Genomic DNA, 10,876 nt, shown 5'->3' with positions numbered 1-10,876 from the left:
CACAGTTTCTTTCTGTATAAACCTTTACAACTTTACAAACCTTTACAACTGTATAAACCTTTACAACCAGACTGTGTTTGTGCTTTACACTTACTTCCTTAAACATTAATTTTAATTTTAACTATATAGCAACAAATATATTCGGTTTCACACAGATCTATATGAATCTAGCAATGATCAATAATTAAAATGATGTGATTCAGATTGGATAGCCATCTTGCAGAACATACATTGATATAAACACACACATAATTATAATATTATATATATGTACTATTCACTGGTCTCCTATGGGACTCATTTACCCATTCAGCGCTTCTAATTTGCATATCAATGCTATGTGCTTTTGGCTGCCTGTAAAGGTGGTTTTTCACTGCTAGGAAAAAGCAGTTACACAGGTTAATTTGCATTTCAATGGCTATCTTATAGCAAGCAGTGTTAACTAAATCCTAGAGGTAAAAAAAAACAAAAAAACTTTGTTTATATCTGTGTGTAATTCTTACATCAAGTATTCATCTCACTATTAACTTTCACTAGGCCCTATTGAAACTATTTGTAATTGACTATGGCATGGGTTAAATAAATGCATTGGTAACTCATAAATCGTGTTTTATGTGGCCAAGGAAAGCTGATTATTCTGAGCAGACTGAAAATCAGCCATTTAGAAAAATGACCTTCCCAAAATGGCCGCTGCTCCTCCCCCTTCCACATCCATGAGGGTTACACAAAATGGTGGACAGGCCATGTGGTTAGTCCAAAATGGAGGACAGACCATGCGGCTTCCTTTGTCACAAAGAAATCACACATTATACAAGCACCAGAAGTTATTTTAGGCCTGACTTAAAAATAAAAAAACTATATCAAGGCTATGCAGCAACTTTTAAATGTACTTTTAAACCTACTTAACAGATAAACAATCCAATCTGAATAAAACACAATATGAGTTCATTTATATCTTGTTTTGCAACAATAAAAATAAATTTTAGCATCTTAAATATTATGAGAAACGCATTGTCCCTTGAATTTCATACCAGTGGCTTACTGATACCACAAAATTACATTAACGTGGATGTTATTTTCATCAGCTTCTCAATGCATCCATTGGAGCCGGTCAATTACAGCCGCGTTTGTAATGTACAGTGCATCATTAAGAACGTGATATCCCGGATGAGCCCCAATTGACAATGCTGATTTATATACAGGAATGAAAGCTATACCTTATCGTGTACGTACTTTGCGTACAAACGCCGAGCTGATGGTACAAAGTACACACAGCGCGTACACACCCAATGAATACACTTTAAACCTTATGCAGCAATGCAGTGTGATGCTATTACACTTTAAACCTTATCAGGGAAAGAAATACACGACACCAGTCTGTAGTTAAACCACTGGGTTCCGACACCACAGCGTATTATTGCTGAAAGGGGGTAACAATACAAACAATACAATACAATATAACAGAGTAAATGGCTACAGTCAATGGTACATACGTGAATGGACAAGCTTGCGCAACCCGGCCGGTCCTCGGTCATCTGATAGATAACTTGGTGAGTCTTGTGTCTGACCAGGCCTGCTGCAGGCTCTCTTTATTCACTTCATCCAAAACATAACACAATGGATACTGTAATCTCTTTGTCCATTGGACCCAGGGATGGTCATTTACAGTACAGGAGAGGTCATAGGTCTGTTTGAATAGGTGGGCGATGTCTATTTTCACTGCTCTTGTGGGTGGTTTCCTCTGGATTCCCGCCGCATACATAATGTACAGTAAATATCTATATTCTGCTCCAGCACATAACTATCCACAGGAACATGCGATCTTCCGCAAACCAACGCCGGAATGTTTCCCTTAAAATACCCTACAGCTGGATGCCAAACACCACCTTGTAACCTTGTTCTGTTCCCTCCTATCCTGTAAAGGTGAATCCCTTTGTTCTGTTACCATTTAAACTGATGTTAATTTCTGATGTGGTGCAAGGAGACTATGTGTACATTGTGCACTATTTGGATGAAATATGTAATGTATTTTGATAGCCTTCCATGCGTTCACAAACTCTACCGTAAATACTCATACCACGCGCTAATGCGCAGGACCGCGGGAGCGACCATACGCAAATTGCGAATATGCGCACGCACAGCAGAGCAAATACGCGCATGGAGGCCATCTGTGTGTAGTTTGTACATGATGTGTGTACTGCAATATTTTTCGACTTTGACACCTGCTACACAACGTAATAGGCTGGCCCTATACCATAATTGCAATCTATTGTATTATTATTTTGCTGTTGAAAACATAAGACATCAAAAGAGATATATTTATCTCTCTAGGGAATAACCAGCCATGTTGCTTCTCCCCTGCAATCTAGAACAAATACGAGTTGCCAAGTACCTGGAAGTTGTGAGCACAACCCGGCCAGCCGATGAAGACATCTGTGAAATTGAATAGTAAACGTATTAGCAGTGTTTAACAATACACATCATGGGCCCAGCATATCACTCACATTGAAGCACACCATTCTATTTACCAATACTTATGGTCCACTACAGCCTGCGGAATGATGGAGTGCCAGCCTTTTTTGGTTATAATAATCTGCTGGGTTGTCTCTGGGGGCAATAATGGGTATGTGGGTCCCATCTATGGCTCCAGCACACTGGTCGCAGGAAACCTTTTATGGTTTCATCAAGCCAGTCACCTTGTGGTAAGGAGATGAAGCGGTGGTAAAGGGTTTCCAGCAATGCCTGGGTCACTTCCCGCACTAGCACACACACACCACCGATATGCCTACACTGAACAAGCAGGAGATGGTGCGGTATTCCCCTGGGGTTGCAAACCACCACAACACATTCGCCAGTCTCCTGCATGGCTCGATGGTCTTGTGGTAGTTGGTTTTTCCCCAGGTGAGTGCTGGAGTGAGATGTTCCAGCAGGTAGTTAAAGGTAGCATGTGACATACGAAAGTGTGCCATCCACTGTTCTGGCTGAAACTTCTTCCACGGTTGTCCATGCCTGCAGTCTCTGGTAAATCTCAGGGTGGACATAATGCTGTCCAAAATCAGGGCTCTCCTCCTGTGCAAATAGCGGCATTGAGTATTAGCCCTCTCTGCCAGAAATTGCTCCCTTCTCCTCTTGGCATAAGACTGTGCCAGGTAGCACAGTGCAAGCAGCTGCGTCAGGCTCTCATTTGCTGTGTAAAACTGCAAAAACTCAGGAATTCCGGGCTACTCGCCAGCTATGGTTAATGCAATGCAGTGAGCAGTTACCACCCACTTTTCATGACCTCATCTCTATGTGCCATAAAAGCATACTTACCGACTTTATGGCTGCTCTCTCCAAGAGAGAGCAGCCAGGTTGACTCATCAAGGGGCGGGGCAGTGACATGATGAGCAGAGGGGGGCGGGCCAGAGGCAGAACGGGCGCAGGGTGGGGGCATGGCTGATGGATCGCGTCATTTAAGCCATGCCCCTGTTGTGTAATGTCGCTATTGCCGGCATTATACTGCCGGGGCGTGGCTATGATGATGCAATTCAACAAGAATCGCATCATCGACTGCCCGCCCTGCCCACTTTACTCGCTAAGTGGGTGGCCGGGCAGGAGGGACCCCAGAAATCGGGAAACTTGTGATAATGTCGATATTATCTTAAACCATAAAGCTATACTTTTAAACACACTTTTACCATGGAGCCGCTGCGGCCGCTAGACTTAATACACACGCTACGTACTTTGTACGCTATTTGCGTACAGAGTCCCGTACCTTGTACGGACTTAACGTACAAACGCCGCGCTGGGGGTACAAAGTACACACAGCGCGCACACACTCTTGATATACTTTAAACCTTATTAGTAATGCAATGCAATTATATTATTACACTCTAAACCTTATGCAGCAAAGCACTGCAATGATGTTACTCCTTAAACCTTATGCAGCGCTGACGGTACAAAGTACCCGCAGCGCGTACACAACTTATCAATACACTTTTAAACCTTATACAGTTAGGTAATGTATTACGATTTAAACCCTAGCAGGGAAAAGAGGACACAACACCGATTTGTAGTTAAACACTGGGCTCCGACACCTCAGCGTATATATCTGGAAGGGGATAACAATACAATTTATACACTACAATACAACAGTGTAAATGGCTACAGTCAATATACATACGTGAGAATATTTGCTTGCGCAACCTGGTCCAGTCCTCTGCTAATCAGGTAGATAGCGTTAAGAGTCTTCTGATTAGCCAGGCAGCAACAGGCTTTTTATACACTACTTCCAAAAGCAATACAATGGATACTGTAATCCCTTTGTCCATTGGACACAGAGATGCATCTTTACATTACAGGAGAGGTCATAGGTTGATTTGAAAAGGTGGGCGATGTCTTTCTCAACTGCTCTTGTGGGTGGTCTCCTCTGGATTCCCGCCGCATACATAATATACAGTAAATACAGTTTATATCTATATTCTACTTCTGCACATAACTATACGCAGGAACATGCGACCTTCCTCTAACCAACACCGGAATGTTACCCTTAAAATACCCTACAGCTGGATACTAGACATCACCTTATAACCTTAGTCTGTCCCTTCCTATCATGCAAAGGCAAATCCCTTAGTCCTGGAATCATTTAAATTGTTGATACTTGCTGATGTGGTGCAGGGGGGCTATGTGTACAATGTTCACTATTTGGATTAAATATGTAATGTTTTGCTAACCCTCTATGCGCTCACAAACTCTGCCGTAAATACCCATACCACGCGCAGGACTGCGGGAGCGATCATACGCAAATTGCGGATATGTGCACGCACGGGGGAACAAGTGAACGCGCAGCGGGTATGTGTGTGTTGTTAGTACGTGGTGTGTGTACTACAATATTTTTCGACTTTGACAGTCCACCCTTTGGCAGTCAACAATAACTGCCACTATCATACACTAAACAGAAAAATATACAATACAATATCTACAGATGATTGGATGGTAGGAGGAGAGGTGTAGGTGGGAAATGTATGACCCAGTGGGATAGTAAAAGCATGTATGTATGAATCCATGTCTGAGGGGCATGTATCATCGTGCCGTATATGTTCTAGATAAGCTTCGAGGTATTGCGAAGTATACATTAAATCCTTCTTATCCCGTATTAAGGGTCTGTAAGTGGGCCAACAAACACTACCAAGCTCTTTTCGGTTTCTTGTTCCAACAAATGGGGTGCACATTTAGTTGATGATACATGGAGGGGGAACATATGTGAGTGCTAATATATGTGGATATCACCTGTCGACTATGTGTGTCACTAACTGAAGGTTGTAGAGATGAAGATAAGACACATATCTAAAATACATTCACATAACATTTTCTTAGTCATTCTTGGGTGTAGTCGATGTCTTTTCCGGATCGGTGTATCTGGGCACAGGGGGAGACAAAGGAAAAACGGGTAAAAGAAACGGGCCATGGAATTCATTTGCAATCCTTATCATAACATTGTCTCTATGGATGGGTCGCAAATTAAATCTGCTGCTGTAACAATGCCCCCGCTCCTTAAACTCATCAAGTTTGTGCCATGCTTGCGCCGCATTAGAATTCGAACACACCTAAATATCAAGCCAATAATTATGACGACTCCCAGGATACAAAGGAGAAACTTTCCTACACTCATAATAACATTTTGAGCCCACTCTCCTAATCCTGAGAACCAATTTCGTGGGTTCAACCATGAGACCCAGCCGGTCAGTTCATTACTCACAGCAGTCAGGGTAAGGTTGTGTCTCCTTCGGAACTCCCACTTCAACTGCAAGATATCGTCCATCTTTTGATCGATGATCTCGGTTGGGTCATCAGTGCTGTTTGTAATATACGTGCAGCACTTCACACCATATTGAGTTGCCAAAGTGACACAGTACCCACCCGTCACAGCTGTGATATAATTAAGGACCATCCTGTGCTGGATCAGTTCCGTTTTGTAAGCTTGCAACTCCCTACCCGTATACCTGAAGGTGTCGTCATACATCTCATTGATATTATCTATCAAGTACGCTGGCGCATGGATAACCTATAATTTATAATTCCTCTGGCAGTACGAGTGATGTCTAATGTGAGAAGGAATTGAATCCCAGTGGATTCGTGGATCAAATCAGAGGCTACGTGCTCTATCCTATCTATGAGGTGTCTCTTAACTATGTGTTCATAGTGAGTATGAGTATAAGGAGCCTGAGCACTGCGGTGAACGTCTTTCATCTTATCATGGGTTATGGTCATGACCTCTGGCAACACTCTTCCAACATAACACAATCCCTCTGAGTTTGGGGCAAGCCACTTATAAGCCTTCCTCCCACATATGAAATAGGCATCATCAGGGAGAACATATGGGACAGAATATGACATTACCATATTACAAACTTTCCAAGTGAAAAACCCAATCCCTAGTTCTCTCATCTGTTCAGTACAAGTATCAGGCTGGATGATATAAGCACAGTACCCTAGTGATACTTCTGCTACCCACATGGTCTTGCTTCCTCGAGTATACCTATACCGAAAATACCTTCCACTGTTGACTATTTGGCGTACAAGTTCAGAGTCTATGGGTATTTTATCAGCTCTGTGTGAAAAGGCCATGGTCTGGTTATTCCATGTCACCTCCCAATTTCCTGGTTTTCGGAAATTGGAAATGTTGAAGCATAACAAGGATCTATCTACATGATACTGGTGGAGCTTCAAACTAGGGGGCCTAGAAATATAAAATTTCTTGTCCACCGGTCTCCCACCCCGTAATTCGAGTACCTCATCTACTGCTAAAGGGTACGGTACTAATCCTGACTTGCTCTGACCTTGAGGTACTTGTGAGCACACCCAGCATTCTGTTTGGTTTAAATCCTTACCCACTAGTGAGTGGTAATCACTCAATGGATGACGGTCCATGTTGATATTAAGGCTGGACTGACATCTCTGGATGCACCCATCCTCAACTATGTTCTCACAATTCTTACAAATGCAATTTTCCTCAGCCAATAACCCTTCACAGTGCCTCCGAGCTCCCTGACTACCAGATCGTTTTCTGATACTCGCCTTTGCTCGAGTGATGTGTTGCTCTTGGAATTCTACAAATCCGTCCTCGCCATCAGAACCCATTCCAGATCCTTTCTCGACCTCTCTGGTACTCTCACCGAAACAGACTGTTCTGGTCAACAACAGGGTTTACAGGAAAACCCGGAATGCAGTCTCTTGGGGTAAGTCCATCTTGTTAACGGGAGAGAAAGGAAACAAGAAGGGGGAGGAAAGGGAAGGAGAGAAGGAGGGTAGTGGGAGATGGAGAAAATAATAATAAAAAAAGAAAACTGGTGCGACAACCGCCTCTGGTCTTGTTGTTCTCTGCACTCAGGTGCCGTGACAACAGTCCTGCCTCTTAATCCTTCCCGGAACAGACTCTCCAGTGATACGATGTTCTCTCCGGGTCAGCGACCTTTCTGTAGGGAACATAAATCTTGTATTTCAATGTGTTTAACTGTTGTATGAAGTAAACCATCTTTGGAAAGTGAAAAGAGAGGGGAATAATAAAAATAAAATTTTGTCAGATTTGCATTCACCATCAGGCTGTCACACCATCATGTATATCGGTATCTATGCACAGTCTATCTTCACCAGTATTCCCATTCTCCACCCTTTGTGCATGACCAGGCACACTGATACTGGTGTCCCTATGCTAGTGAGATATACTGGATTTAGGCAGAGCTCTGACAGACCGAGTAGGCATGTGACGTTTGAACTGTAATCCTGTCAGTGAACGTAAAAGGATGAAGAGGAAACTTTGAAGACAAATCACAGAGTTTAGTAACAGGTAAGTTTGTAAAGGCAAAGAAGATTTTTACAAAGTTTGACATCTGGATTGGGCACTACGGGGAATGATTCCCTAATCGGTCTGTTCCCCTTAAAAAAAAGTGTGTTATATCTCTACTGGGACTATCCCAGCCATCAATCCAGTGTCTTGTCCATTCTAAATTCATAGGGAACCCGATATTTTTTAGATAATTTCCTCTACCTGTGATGGGCATGCTTCTAAAACAGTGAAATGCAACATTAGTCTTCGTGGGTATCTTAACATATTTTTGTGCTTCCTGGGTGGGAGCACTCTATATGTATACCATCTCTAACAAAACTCCTGTTAAGTTACTTAGAGGTCACTTCTGCTAGAGAGAGAAACAGAAGTTTAGAGGCCTTCTCCTAATCCCAGTAAATTCTGTCAAAAGGGTAAAGTTGCATTTATTCTGTTCTTCCCATTAACCGAATCTGTGTTTTTCTATACTGTATCGTGATTCCTTACTATATGTCCCTTGATCCCGTCTATGTGTTTAATAACGTGGCTTGTTTATTCTGTCTAGGGGTCTATATTGGCTATGTGCTGTACTACTCTTACAATTTCTAGCAAAATGTCCTTTATTTTTACAAATGTAATATATTCTCGGTCTTTTGTTACTACTAGGGTTTTGGGGTTTGGGCTGATGAGACTTTGGTGTAAGAGCCTGCATACTTTCAATCCTCAGTCTCTCTTCTTGCAGTTTCCTACGCCTAGCAATATTCCTATGGTGTTCAATTGCGCACTCTCTAAGGCAAGCTACTGTGACCTCTCTCCAATTAGGCAAAGATGTTTGTACCCTGTCCCTTATTGTCTTATTGAGTCCGTCCATTAGCACTGACACAGCTACCTTCCTGTATTTCGCATCGTTCCCTGTATCTGATACCCCCATGTATCTATCCATTATTTGCAGGGCCCGATGGAAATATTCAGATGTCATTTCATTTTCCCTCTGTTTTATGGAGAAAATTATTCTCCACTCAGTGGGGAAACACAACTCTAGTTGCCTATTAATTTGTTCTATATTTTCCTGATTGTGTTTGTCAGTCATACGACTATCCGACTCTAATCTACAATCAGTGATGAATTTTTGGGTGTCAATATTAGGGGGTAGGCACGCTTTCAAAAATGTCTGCCAATGTTGGTTTGTCAGTTCATACGCATTACCAAGATCTCTGATAAATTTCTGACATCTGGCTAAATGCTTCCGAGGGTTGGGGAATTCTGAAATGATTGACCGCAGCTCATCTCTGGGCCACGGGCAATACAATGCATTATTCCTGGTGAGGACTACTTCCTGACTATCAGTTCCCCCATTGGGAGTTACTATTTCCAAGACAGAGTGTAATCCTACCGTTCCGTTCCTAATCTGTTTACTGTGTGGTGTTGTTGTTTCTGTGCAATGTACTGTCTCATACTTACAGGTAGCTGTGACCTCACCAGTTCTTTCATTGGGAAATACTTTTACTGCTCTACCTGGTTGGACAGGTCCCACCTGAGTTTCCTGCAAAATGACTGCTTGGAGGAGAGCTGCGATTTGGCTGGATCCTTCATCTCCCTGTGACCTAAAACCTTGGAGAGACTTCAAAACAGGATACATTTTGCAAAAGTTAGGGTTAATACATTGCTCTTTCATATTACTATCATTTACGGATGTATCATTGACTGTAGCCTTCTGTTCCCCTTCGACCTGTGTCGACAATGGTGTGTTTGTGTTCTCATCCCCGCTAGGTTTGGAACCTGCTGCATATGTTAATTTCTCTTGCATATCGCCCTCTTGCTGCCATAAGTTTAAACAATCTGCATGTCTAATCCTTTGTTTTCTGGATTTTATTAGACATATCCTACTCCTTAAATTCTGCAATACCTCTGGATCAAAACTACCTATCCCAGGAAATGATGCTTTATACCCCACAGTCATTCGTGTCCATTCATCACAAAAGGTCTCAGTGTGGGGACCATACTTCCCCCACATTACCAACCGAGCTGTCCCCCTGGGTCTCAATTCTGCTGTCTGAACCCTGACTGAGGAACGTCCCTGTGTTGTGCACTTGGCTCCCATTGTGGACCCTTTTAACACGGGAAAATTTCCTAAAATGCTCCAAACACAGTAACGGTGGAGGTCCTCAAAGTTCTTCCACTATCTTCTTCTGCTCCGAGTACCACTGATCCGCCCTTTATAGCAGACACACGTAGCCAATGCAGGCCCTACTTCGGCCTATATCCCCTGGGCCTTTAGGAGTAACTTACCGTACCTAGTGAATATCTGCCTAAAAGACAATGTTTACACAAATCACGCTTGCATGTGCTTTACACAACGCGTCTGATGATGATATTTACGCACAAATATGCAAAACTCCGTATCACGTTGCGCCACGTATTGCTCAAACAACCGTGCGGTCCAATCGTACCGCTTATAGACACTTGCTATCTATAAGTTGTAGGATCACTGGAGTCTTCACACTGTGCTCCAAAACAGCCGGAGTGTAATACCAAGAAAACAACACCTTTAAAAAGCTTTATCACACTCCGTTGCACGTATTCACCTAGACCGCGCTCACCAAGTTCACCGAGTTTCACCGAGTTCACCGAGTTCACCAAGCGGGGTTCAATACATTCACACCTTTTTCAGCCCACACTAACACTCTATAGTTTTCTGATCAGAAAAATATCCTTTCCTGTTAACTGATAGCTTTCCCCAGAGGTAATACAGTAGAAAAGGTTTTATTTAAACTAAATTTTGGAAACCGAGCAATTTGTGCTATTGTAGCGTGGCTACTGTTCCGCCCCTAAACTAAACAATGCTATTGTGTAATTTGTACTTAGCGGTTGTACCTTTCCGCACGTTGCGTAAACACACGACCATGCGTATGTCTTTACATTGTGTACGCAGTCCCGTACTTTGTCCGAGACACGTGTACAAAAACCGTACGTCCGCAATAGTACAAATCCCACACTTCTATAAATGTAAGCGATATTACCTATAATCGTTTACTTAACACAACACAGTTTCTTTCTGTATAAACCTGTTTAACA

This window comes from Pseudophryne corroboree, chromosome 1, assembly GCF_028390025.1.
Source record: "Pseudophryne corroboree isolate aPseCor3 chromosome 1, aPseCor3.hap2, whole genome shotgun sequence".
Lineage (NCBI taxonomy): Eukaryota > Metazoa > Chordata > Amphibia > Anura > Myobatrachidae > Pseudophryne > Pseudophryne corroboree.
Note: the sequence above shows the minus strand (reverse complement) of the source record.